The 13541-nt window shown below is 37.4% G+C and overlaps 1 long non-coding RNA gene across 1 annotated transcript; it reads right to left on the bottom strand.

Annotated features, from left to right (window-relative positions):
• Positions 1-4220: 4220 nt before the first annotated feature.
• Positions 4221-10003, bottom strand: LOC124271971. Its single transcript, XR_006897190.1, has 4 exons — positions 9936-10003; positions 6238-6316; positions 4912-5073; positions 4221-4346 (listed from the first exon to the last, which is right to left on the bottom strand). It is a non-coding gene; the product is annotated as an uncharacterized LOC124271971 (long non-coding RNA).
• Positions 10004-13541: the final 3538 nt, after the last annotated feature.

Raw genomic sequence — 13541 nt, 5'->3', positions numbered from 1 at the left:
AAGCATCAATGGCGGATCAGATCAGATCGGCGATATGTCATATTTTTCACACACCTCAAATACATCCTAAACTTTTTTTTTTAAATAATAAAACTATCACTATTACATGCAAACACCTTTCACCTGGTGGTATATTCGCCTCATAAAAAATAAGGTGTATGTGAAAGAAGTTTTTAGAACAATAACTAGAAACACTCAAACAACGCCCTGTAGTATTTCAATGGCGGATCAGATCAGATCGGCGATATGTCATATTTTTCACACACCTCAAAGGGACCCTAACAGTTTTATTAAAGTTATAAAACTATCACAAATACTTGTAAACACCTCTCAACTAATGGTATATTTCCCTTCTAAAAATTAAACGAGTATTTGAAAGAAGTTTTTAGCGAAAGAATTTAGTCTTTCTTCGCTGTGTACCGAGAATTGAAGTCAGTGTGCTACAACATACCGACTTGAAAATTTAGTACAAATTTACTGTACTAATACTGTCACTAGTAACAATTATTTGACTTAAAATGAAGTGACAGAATAGGTTACTTATCGTCTACATGTAGGTTTTCAGTTGTCACAACACTCAGCGAATGTAATCAGCTGTTGAAAATAAACCGGGCCAATCTTAAAAACTGAGCTTCCGCCATATTGGCTACACTGGTCACGTGACGAGCCGAGGCAAACGCTAAGGGGCTTTTCGAGGAGTGACCACTCCCCGTTATATAGTCTCCCTGCTTCAAATGATGCAAGGGTGTTATAATCGTTCGCTGAGACTGAACGTTAAAGGGCTACTGATGCAGAGCAATTTCCGTGGATTGGTTGTTGCTTTTGTTATTGTTTTTCTCCCGTGAGTACCCGGATGATATCCCAGAATTCATGACTGGTTCGTTACCTCTGCTGCGCCACCACCATGCGCAATTGATAGAAAACGTATAGACTGATCAACAAAGATGAAATCTTTTTTACTCGATAATCTTGATGTTGTTGTAAAATTATGTAGACTGTGATGAATAATTTGGTTTCTTATAAAAAAATATTCATAAAAATGCTTATTTTGATGAAAATTTGTTATTTCATAGTAATGTTGACTTTATAAAAATGTTAACGTAAATGGATGTAGAATTGGATTTAAGAAATAAATTAGTTTGACCTTGAATTTGGTGAGAAGCATGATATAATAGCATTGTTTGAAAGTAAAGGCTAACTAAGTACATGGGGAGTCTTGGGGAGGGTAGTAAGCTTGGGTTCACTACTAGTTAATCTTAATGTTGTATTAAATGGCATTATTTTGATAACAAATGAAAACATTTTAGTTAAACCATCTGCCAGTGGTAAAAAATGTTAGGACTAAAATAACGAAGTCAATGTACGTCTTTATATTTTGTCTTATAATCCTAATTAGTTTATTATCATATTTGTATGCATTTTGAAACTTAATAAAATGCACACGATCTGCTTATGCTTAGTGAATTTATAACATGACTGTAATATCTAGACGTGTATCATATTTCAAACAAACGCCCTAAGTGCGATCTAGTGTATGTTGTCTGTCTCATTACCTTTCATGACAAAAAAATGATTCTGTTGAATGCCATAACAAATAGATTAAAACAAAATGCAAATATTAAAATTAAAACAGACTAAAGTTATAGCAACAATATCAGGCAATTACCTTGTTAGGGGAATGTATCCATCAATATCCACATAAAGTAATGAGATGCCATTCATCTGCAGCTGACAAAGAATCCTGTTCCATGTCATGTGTCTTTTAACGGTCTAATATGCGAAAAAGTGATCTATCGTTTCCGATTTATCACATTGGTATTTCCCATTGGTCACCCAAGATAGCACACCTGGCAAGTAATTGCATGATGTCCGCCATTAGTTAGCCAATAATGAGCTAACAATCAAGGTTTTGGCGGTTAATCCTTTGAAGGAAGGACGTTGTTTTTACAAAGAAACTTTACGACAGGGTGTATTCAGTATAGATCAGTGAATCTACATCCATAAACCTCAAACACATTCGGATGTGTCTTCATGGCATACTTGTTGATTTTGTTATGCCAACTTTCCAAATTATTGTTAGTTGTTCTGTGTCCATCATTTTCAAAATAATTCCATTTTGGCAGAGTCCATGGGCCTTCTACCCAGGTGGTAGTAACGGAATCCAAATAAATGTTTTTAACAGCATTTCAATAATCCTTCTACTCCCAATATCACAAACTAATTTGTAAGCTCTCTGTTTCTCTGCTCTCTGCATTTTAAACTCCAAAATGGTAATCCTTCCAATCGCATAACGTATTTTAAAAATAATAGTTTGTTTGCAACCTTAATTCTCTTACAAATTGTTAAAAAGACTTTCTCTATAATTAACGTAATTCATTTACTCATGAAACGAACATGGTCACTTGCAAATCACTAAGCAAACATTCTCTTTCATTAACTAACACCGCCACGGTATGTTGAGCAGGTGTCCTCCCATTTGCGAAAGAGCAGTCACAGGTTAATAAATACATTTGGATTAATTATAGTTACAACAGTTATTGCTAGATTTTTCAAGCACGTAAATCTGAGTAGGTCAATTAATTTCTCTTTCAAATGATCACGAAGTTACCTACACAAAGTGTTTATTTTTTAAAGCCATTTACCTGAGTAGGTTAATTACTTTTTCTTTTAAGCTACCTCCACAAGATTCAGTTAAATAGCTAATCCCTAATTAGCTGGGGTTAATCCATTCTATCAGATAGGGGAGTAAGGTGTGTTTTCTTTGCTCCTTACCTTCTCCACTGTCTCACAACTGGGAGTCTCGCAACTGGGAGTTCTCGCAAATGGGAGTAGACCGTTGAGCACGCGATGTCGACACTCCGGTTTTTTTGTTCCGTCGCAACATCCTATTTTTCATTTGTCGACAGATCGGGCTGACACCTCCATAAACACTACCTTTTGACAAATCCGCTGTGCAGGATAAAATCAATTAATCAATCAGCGTGTTATCGGTTAATCCTTTGATCGATGGTTGTTTTGAAACTCAGCTGATAATTCCTCTTGCTTGCATTTCCATGCGCATATTACATAAGATGTAATACATTTGCCACATCAGACCTTAATTTATAATGATGAGTATTTACTTCAGACACAAGAAATGCCAAATGGGAACCTTTGTCGGGTAATCTGAGTGGTGTACGCTGGTGTTATCACTAATTATACCTGTTATAAATTCATTAACTGACCACCAAGTGAATGATGACAAATAACATGTGTAGATTAACCACCAAACAAGGGTTACAGCAAGAGAGTAGTAATCGCTGTATTGCATGCAAGTTTGATTGTCTGAAAAAACCTTATGGGCCGACACTGTTTTGACGATACGAACGGATCGAACTTTATTGTTACATAAGAAATATATATAAACATTTGCTGTGTACTTATTTAGAAACTGTATATACCTATGTACCTAAGTACAATTTCAGATTTCTGTTTAGCAATGGCAAAGTGGGGTTGTTTAGTTTATGGATTCAAATATATCAAATGTGTGTTTTTGATATCATAGCATACGTAATAGACATAATATTTTTACATGATTAAATATCGAGGTAAACAACACAGAAATAGGATCAAATTGGATCAGTCACTATACCATCCAAACATTTGTAAATCTGAAAATGCCTACAGTGCTGGGATACTTTATTACAATCAAACAAGAACTACCGGGGATATTTTCAAATGACGGCATCTGATGGGCATCCACCCTTCCTAATGTCCCACTGATTAGGTTGAAGACATTCTGCCAAGGTGTACAGTAGCCAAGTCCCCGTGTCCGTCACGGTCGAGGGAGCAGGGGCTGACCAGTTTGCAGATAGGTTTCGTAATTAGACTGTTGGCTGGAAACATTAATCGCTGTGCATCAGTGGCCCTTTAAAATCACATATACCAAAATTGACGCAGAGGCTTATATAAGTCGCTTACTGAAGAGTTCATCTGTCGATGCAGAGTTCACCCTTTATTGTTGATGAGACCTCCATCACCATCATGTACTACTGTTACAGAGCACCTCTGTTCACTATTTTTCTAGAGTAACCCCAAAAGCTGTACAGAGCCACCTGTGTTTCTACAGGTCATCCTATTACACCACCAACTGACAATGTGCAAATACAACACCTTGAAAGACATAATATATTGGTCTAATATTTATTTTTGAATGTTTTAAAATAAAACAGAAAGCAGGGAAACCTCAGTTGAACTTCATTGATTGCAGTTGCTATGCTACTGACAGTCGGTGGGGATTCCGAAAGCGGCTTGATCCGTAATTTGCGACACATATCCGTTAAAGTATACACCTGTATTTACTGGAGCTGAAACACAAAAGGAATATGGTTATTATGTGTTGTCATCATAGGAAGCCTGATTTAGAGACATAATTTATGACTAGGGGGAGGAGGGGGAGGGGGAATTGAGAATGACGATGATTTTTATGGAGAAGCTTGTACAATGTGAATGACCCCCTAAAAAGTATATATGTATATATGTACAAAGCAAGTGCCCTCCCCACCCCCACACACACCATACATACCATGTGCAAAATCAATGACCCCGCCCCCCTTCCCATAATTTTTAGGCATAACTTTTAAATATTTTTTATGTATAAAAATTAATAACACAACCCCCCACCCCTCCGTGCATATGTACAAAATTGATGACCCCCTTCCTCCCCAGAACAAAATTGGTAACCCCCCATAAAATTATCATCATCAACCCACCATGGCCTGTATCAGTATGGATAATGAACTTTCTTATAGGTGTGCCATTGTCTTATATAGTCTCCCTGCCATTATAAACAAAAATGAACCCTATTTATACGTATTTCCTTGGAAGGATATATAAAACAAATTCTCAGTAACTAACACACTCTGTACTCACGTGACGGTACTGTATCGACTTTCCCCTGGAATGTTGGGACGCATCCAGGGTTGGCATAGCTGACAGTAAAGTTGAGGGCACCAAGACGAAAGAACCAAGTATCAGTTTTCAGCCCACTTGTCTCAGTGCCAATATAGCTGGATCCAACGTATGTATTCTCGCCTGTGTGGGAGGAAATAATTGATATCACTGTATATATATTGCTTGTAGACTTGGGTTCTAAGCCTCGTACAACAGTATTTCAGTCTTATGTGTCACCTTCGAGTGACAAAGAGACCGCTGTGACTTACACTATTGACACACAGGCAAACTGTAGCGCAAATAGGGTTGCGCAGCAGAGAGAAAAATGACCATTCTTCCTATAGGTTCCTGAGCTGATAGCTGTGATTGGATGAAATAGTGTGAGATGTTTATGTTTTTTAAAAGCACATCCATCCAGTAATTAATGTTGATCACAATTTCAAGTATTTAGTGCTGTCATTTTTATCAGCATGACTTATAATTAATGTGTGTACAGATATTTTCAAGTACGTGACATTTGCATCGGAACTGGGGTTGATGTATTCAGCTTCCTGTGATCGGAAAATTGGCAGGGGCTAGTAAGTTACTAAGTTAGCCGGTATTTATTTAGTTTAAAGCACAGGGGCTCGTAACGCTAAAAACTGCCATCAAGGTATATACTGCCACTGACGGGGTCTTAGTACTATGTAAAAGAGATTAAAAGTACTGAGACTCCGTCGTTCACAGTATGTACCTTGATGGTAGTTTTAAGCGTTACAACCCCCTGTCGTACTTCCTTCGCTTCGGTTCGAAAATTTTTATAATGTCAAAATATAGTATTGCCACCACCAAAGGTAGACACCCAATTCCTCAAGGGGTTGTGGTCGCAGATTTCCAACCAAATATTTAATAATTACTCACGTAAAATACATTTCATTCAACATATTAAAGGTACAATGTCACACCACATTTCTCTAAAAATACATAATGCATTTCTCTCCATAATATTAACTATCAGACCTCAGGGGAACTCCCCCCATTAAAATTACGTATTTTGATTGCAATATTAAATTAAAACGTTCTAATGAATTAATGCAACGTTGCATTAAATCGACTCACGCACCTTCTACCGGCCGAACATAATTTCAAGCGAACACTATAGAGTTATGTCCCTTGGGACACTCTTTACGAATATCCTATAAGGCAACAGAAGTTGAGGATTGTCCCTCAATACAGATAAATACAAATTTCATAATAGTGAAAGCAAAGATAAGCCTCCATTTTATAGTCATGACGATATCACGTGACCTTGGTGTAGGAACCTACCCGGGACGCAGTTTGGCAGTATCTGGTCAGTGGTGGGCGTCCTGGTACATGAGCCAGTGTTGATTGTGTACCGTAGTCCCTGCAACATCAAAATCACATTTACTGGGATTTACCCATACATTTACCTGACACATCTAAGAGATATAGTACATAACATGAAACAACGTTGTTCATAAAAGCGTCAAACATAAAGAAGGTACAAAAGGTACAACGCACTGTACAATGAAATGGAGATGGTGATACCTCTTCTAACTGTGGACATATAGCTGGGAAATTCGTCTATGAACTGTAGATACAGTAGATGGTTAGGCACGAACGCAATGAACCATATCAACCTCAGGTTCCTTTTCCTCTGTGAACTGTTGGAGCCAGATAAAGCCTGAACTCCATAGATTGGTTCCATAGTTTAGTTCCATAGATTGGTCCCATAGGTTGGTTCCATAGATTGGTTCCTTTCGCGTCAACTGCAGCTATCAGACAAAATCTTATCTCAGTGAGAGTTTAGGAACGAGATTAATCCAAACGCCAACGAGTTGCTAAGGCAACATCTATATTCGCTGTTTGGAGCTGGTGAAGTTGGTTTGGTGAATTGCATGACAGTGGTGTTACATTTCTGAGGTAGGGACGGTAGAGGAGTCATTGGCTCTTCTTGTGAGGGTGGGGTGTGTACCAGTATTGGTCCTCAAAGGGTGTCTGGATTCGAAATTTATTGTATTGGTCAGAGTAGTTTGAATGTGTGTTTTAATAGTGATACTCTTTTCCAGGTGAAACTTTCATTTCTTATGGTGGGCCACACACATGAAGATGTGGACCAGCTGTTCAGCGTGTTTGCAAGGGAGCTGAGACAGAAACCTGCTGCAACACGTGATGCTCTCCTGCAAGTCCTTGCCAGCAGTAACGATCCAAAGCCCACTGCTACTATACTGGATGGTGTTTGGGACATGAGGCAGTTGTTTATCAACTGTGATTCACCTAAAGGACACAAGGAGGCACATGTGTTTGTGTTCAGAATGGAGGGGTCCTCGGTCTCCATGCTTTATAAAGATTGGCCTCTGAAAAGTGAAACCTACAGAAAGGTGTCATTGGATTTCAAGGTTGACCTGTCAACACTCACACCTGTCACTCTGGACAAGGAAAAGGTAGATGACACCTGTAAAGCCATGGGGAAAGACTTGGGCAAATGGGTGTCATCTACCAGGCTGTCTGAAGAGGAAGGCTTGTGGTGGGTGTCCTACATTAGAAAGATGGGGACATTCACACCTGGCCATCAAGCTGTCTGACTTCAAGCCCTTCATGCCTGCCCCAAGGGAAGAGAACACCCTTCCAAGAAATGTACAAGAGGCAATAGAGCGAAGCAATGAAAAAAATGCGGAGGCAATCAAAGGTATTTTCATTGAGTTCCAATTGTTAACAAAATATTATATTGTCATCTGTTATCCAGTGTTAGAGAGCATTGAATGTATAAAACATCCAGACATCAAGATGAATACCGATTTAAGCTGTTACTGTTTTTCACTTATCTTTGTATGTCAGTTCTTATTATCCTTTCCTTTTCCTTTTACAGGTATCACTTACAAAGCACAGAAGACAAGCCTCAGCGGAACTCTGAGATGGTGGCCTGATTGTAACACTGATGTAAATATGTATATGCGATGTATATATATGCACTGAACATTTTCTTTGTATAATCACAGAGCTAAATTTGCTTATGCCTCACTGTCAATCGCTTGCACAAATTAAATTGAAGTAGATTTTGGAAACAATTTTGGATTTTGTCTCAAAAAGGAGGGGTGGGTTTCGTTTCTATGTCACAAGTAGAAAACTTTTCAATATCTTTCAGCAGAGCTTAGCAGATGTATGAGACATACAGACATAGCTATTTGCAGATTTTTGGCATTTTTATTTTTCCTGGCTCCATGGAAACGATTCAGAGTTAGTTTCATAAGGGAGGGGTGGGTTTCAACTTGAAAACATTTCATTATCTTTCTGCAAGACTTGGCAGACATATCAAACAGATCTTGAAGTGGTGCCTTTTGCTATTTGCAGATTTTTGGCATTTATATTTTTCATGATTTCCATGGAAGCGATGTGCACTTAGTCTAAAAAAATATCAAGTTGGACTTTAAGTAACTGGCAGATGATTTGTTCTTTCAAATATGTGGTGGCCGGGGGGATTGTGTCATCTTCTGATGGTTCTTGTTGGAATAGTTATTAAGTCTGATATTGATTATTCTCCTTGTAAATATCCCTGTCTAGGTAACAATAGGTACAAAACATAATGGTCCCCTGTCATGGTTAGAAAATTCCTTCTTTTCTTGGAATTATCATGTGTTTTGATGTACTTTTGATCAAATTGTGTTATAATTGAGGTATAAATTGAATATGTGATAGATGTAATGGTTTGAATGCAACTTGAAAGAACTAATTATCACAAAAAGTTATTTAGTTTTAAGATATAAACATCTCATAGGTCTCTCTTGTAACACAGTATTGTCAAAATTGTCACAGATACAATTCTACTTTCATCCATTCTTTCGATGACATTAAACATTTGCTATAATCTTCTTTGGATATTCAGATCTAGAATAATGATGAAATAACTGAGAAATTTGTGTTGGTTGAAACTTATTTTGAAGATGTCACAATAATACCGACATCTGCACAAGAAATCTTTGTAGTTTTTAGGTGGTATGTCCCTCACCTATGATATATAAGTTTCATTATTTACATGTTATTCTTGTTATAATTTGTCAAAGCGTTAAATTTATTTTTTTGTTACAACCAGACTGCCATAAACAAAACCAAAATACACCAAAGTGTATGTTTTTCTGTTTTGAATATATATATATATATATATATATATATATTTGTATATGTACAGCATGTGTAACTGTAATGTGGTGTATGGCATTTATGAAACAATACATGCAGTTATGTTATATGACCTTGTTTGTGTTATTTTCCCACTGTTTTCTATGATAGTATATCTCATCTTGATTGAATTGTTGGATTTCACCAAGTATTCTTATATTTGGCTGGCCTCATGAAAAGGCTGTTACATTTTTGAAAGTCACATCTACTTGCACACTGCAATTAGATAATTTCAAAGTAAAATCTCACAAAGAGCAATTCATTTTGATAATTTTAAGGTGTGTTGTGTGTACAATAATGAAGGCTCTGCTTAATATGGTTTGAAGGATTATACATCTGACACTTGCACATTATATTTTGGATTCATCTCCTTGAGATCTTTCCAATGATATAAAAAATGTTTTTGTAGCATGCTTCCTTCTGGGTGTCAAGTTAGGACTGGCTGGCCATTCCTAAGTTGTCCTGCCCGGCCTTTTGGCTTTCTGGTTTGGGTCTTTTTGGATAGGGTCAAGAAAGACACGTAGACCATTCTATTCTGTTTGAACTGTTAATTGGACACGGGGGTGCTGTTGGTTGGTTTCTTGTTGAAACCCGAATCAACGGTAGGAACTATATCGCGCTTGTAGATGACTGAATGATTAGCGAAAAAAAGAATAAAAGAAAAAACACAGTGGGCAGAGAATGTAGGCGATAACGACTCAACATTTGTTCTGCAGGTTCACGAGATATGAAAACTGTAAAATGGTCCTTATGGTACGGCTTCTGAAACACAGAATTACGTTTACTCCCCAATGACAAATTCCCGATGGACAAATGCATGGTGTTACCTGTCCGTACAACGTGACCACTCTGTTTGCCTTCACTTGGGATCCGGGCTGATAGTACTGGACAGCAGTGGCTCTGTTGGTGTAGTCATAGTAGAAGTCAGCCTTTACCTGAAAGAGATAACACAGGAGAGGGACTCAAATGATCCCAAATATAACACATACTGCGTCTTTTATTCTGTTTGGCCTGGAGTTAAAACTACCGTGACAATGATAAAATTTCTGTATCGGAGACTGATAATTTTGTTGTAGAAGTTATACAAAATCAATTTAGTACCTTTAGGGCAGGACATGTTTATCAATTCGCGAGCACCTGCTATTATCATTGTTTTGCCTTACATTATCAATACAATCGGTTTCCAAGGATAGTCAAGAGGGATCATTGTTTGGCCTTAAAGCTTTGACTGGATATATTAAAATAAAATACACAATAACTTCACATCATGGAACGGAAGTTAATCTGTATCACATGTTAAGAAGCTGCCATCTTGAGATTGGAATGAATAATTGTAATAACCTCCTTTCCTTGATAATAAATGAATATCTTCGAAAGGCACACTGCATTTTAAACTGCCCACTGTTTCATATTTTCATTTGTTGATGAATCACTATGAAATAGTCATGACACCAGGTGTTCGCAAACACCTGTGGGTATCCTGCCACACCGGTGACACCAATCACAACATACATGCATGAAAGTTTCAGATGAACGTGTCTTGATCACAAAAAGATCTTGTCCAAAAGAAGAGTACATTTGCATTACGTTTGACACAACACACCTAGACGTACAACTAAAGATGTGGCTATAGTAAACCTACACTGTTCCCTTGGGAGAGCGCGCCAACGTCGATCATCGTGGCTGACCATTTGGCGTCACTGCAGCACGGTTTGACTTGAGCCTTGACGGCTGCCAGAGAGAAGACATTGACCAGGAGGAGCAGCATAGTGGACATCACGACCAAGGATCATGTCGCTGACGAACTGTCCGCTACTTTTATGGGTATTCGATACGTTTCGGAAACTGTTTTTATGCTGAGCTGATAAAGCCGGGAACACCGTTCCATGAAATTATGGTTCAATGATTGCTTTTCAGCGTCAATTTAAGTCACCAAACTCTATGGTAAGCGAAATATATTTGAAACTTATAAAGAATGGACCTTACTGACAACTCTTTTAGATGTTTAGGGACGTTTAAGTTAAAACAGTAGAACCAACATATACCAAAAACACATGATAGTACTAGTTCGATCAAACGGGCGCTCTTCCGTTTATCTGAGAAAGTTCTTTGGGCGATATTGTTACTGAGGTTAACCAAGGGATTGTCTTCAAGACAATTAATGTGTAATTTCAAGGTCAACACATAGTTTCTCTGTGCATTTCGCACTTTCATCAAATCTTTCTTCGATGATTTTACATGCAGGTGACACAAAATGATCATGATGAGGACATTAGCTCTGTCCTCGGTGCTGCTGATCTTATTAATATTTGTTTCTTTCTTGAACAACACAAATATCTGGTTTATTCCATTGCTGTATAAAAGTTCAAGGTAGTGTCTAAATTTCGCGTGTTATTTAACACTGTCACGAAGGTACAGGACAATAAGTATGTTAATTTGTTAAACAATAAATATGCTAAGCATGTAAAATAAAAAAAATCTGCAAAAACAAGTTTGATTGGAAAACGATAAGGTTCTGAATAGCTGATGCAGACCAAAACAATCAAAGAAATAATATGGTGGCAGTGTTTTCCAAATACATATTTTACCGAGCAATAATTTCACTTTCTTAGTTTCTTAATCCTTAGAAGAAATAAATTGATCTGAACGTAATTTTAATTAAAGGTGAGAATTTATGGATGTCAACTTCTTTATTTTGAGGGACACGACATTTCCGAAATTTTGTCCCTCAAATGAAGAAGCTGATATCCATCAATTCACGACTTTTTGTGTATCACTTCTGAATGCTGTTCTAAGACTTTAACTTTAATTGCCAAACCTAAAAACACATTACAGAGAAATATAAAAGGCCTTGTTACAATGAAATAATTCTATTTCAGATTCCTGTATATTGGCAGATGGACCGCCATTTCATGAATCATTTGAAAGGAACAGATGTAGAAGATATAGCATGTGTATGTACTGATAAAAATACGTATGTTTTATTTGTATTTCAAGACTATGGCCAATACTTGTTCATACAGATGTGTGTTAGTGACATTAGGGGCGGTGGGGTAGCCTAGTGGTTAATGCGTTCGCACGTCACGCCGAAGACCCGGGTTCGATTCCCCACATAGGCAGAATGTGTGAAGCTCATTTCTGGTGTGCCCCGCCGTGATATTGTTGGAACATTACTAAAAGCGCTGTAAAACCATACTCACTCACTAGTGACGTTAATTTATGTAACGTTTCATGTCATTAAAATTACATGTTTAAGAAAATATCAATTCAGTTTATTACGTAACTATTTTCTTAAATAGGAAGATTTATAATCGATTGTTTATCTCTGCGCCTATCACACAAGTCATTCCCGTCATGGTTAATTATATAAGCTGTGATGATGGAAGAAAACAAGGTATTTGTTTTTTCAATGGTGATGTGAACATTTGAGGCGTTTAGTATACAGGCGACTGTTTTAGCCAAGTAACGTTTTGTAATGTTTGGGTGAAGTCCAGTGTTCGGGTAAAGTTAACTTTGCCAGGCCCTGTATATATTGGCCTTTTGCGTGCACACATACAAGCCAACTGTCATTTTCCCATACGATAACGACATCACGGTCATACCGAGAAACCTATTATACATGATCATTACACATGATCGGTTTTTACAGATACTAGTAGATCTTTTCGTCGCTGCGTTTCGCATGAATATGATAGGGGCGGTGGGGTAGCCTAGTGGTTAAAGCGTTCGATCAACACGCCGAAGACCCGGGTTCGATTCCCCACATGGGTACAATGTGTGAAGCCCATTTCTGGTCTCCCTCGACGCGATATTGCTGGAATATTGCTAAAAGCGGCGTAAAACAATACTCACTTACGCACGCAAGAATATACAGCTATTTGAATTGTCTGACTGGAATTTAGACCATGAGATTGCATTACATAAAATGTAGAAAAGTGACAAAGAAACTGAAAATAAACAACATAATTCCAATACAGCGGCGACATGCAGCCTCTGTGGTCTAATGGGTAGACCGTCTGCATAGAGAGTGAAATGTACCAGGTGCTTTGAGGGGTTTTGGCCCGGGAAAGCTTATTTTACATCAGCTTATTTTCTTTTATCTATTCTAATATAATTTCCTTAATTTTAAATTTATTGTAGCTTGCTTCTTTTATCTATTGTAATATAATTATAGCGACTACTCTTGGTGTTTTTACTTTTCCAAGAAACAAGTGAACAGGATTCACTACTCTAAGGTATGATGTAATGTATGTAATGAGAGAGAGAGAGAAATTATTTTATTATTGTGTCACGCAGATGTTTACATAATATATAAAATATTCTATATCACATATGAAACATCTGCCCGGCCTTTACAGGCCTACGAGACACATAAAATCCATAAAACAATGCATAGATAAAATATATCTCTATACACACATAGTAAAACTAAG

Source organism: Haliotis rubra, unplaced genomic scaffold (genome assembly GCF_003918875.1).
Source record: "Haliotis rubra isolate DU_JTF1 unplaced genomic scaffold, ASM391887v1 Scf165, whole genome shotgun sequence".
Lineage (NCBI taxonomy): Eukaryota > Metazoa > Mollusca > Gastropoda > Lepetellida > Haliotidae > Haliotis > Haliotis rubra.
Note: the sequence above shows the minus strand (reverse complement) of the source record. Positions and strands in the feature narration are given on the sequence as shown.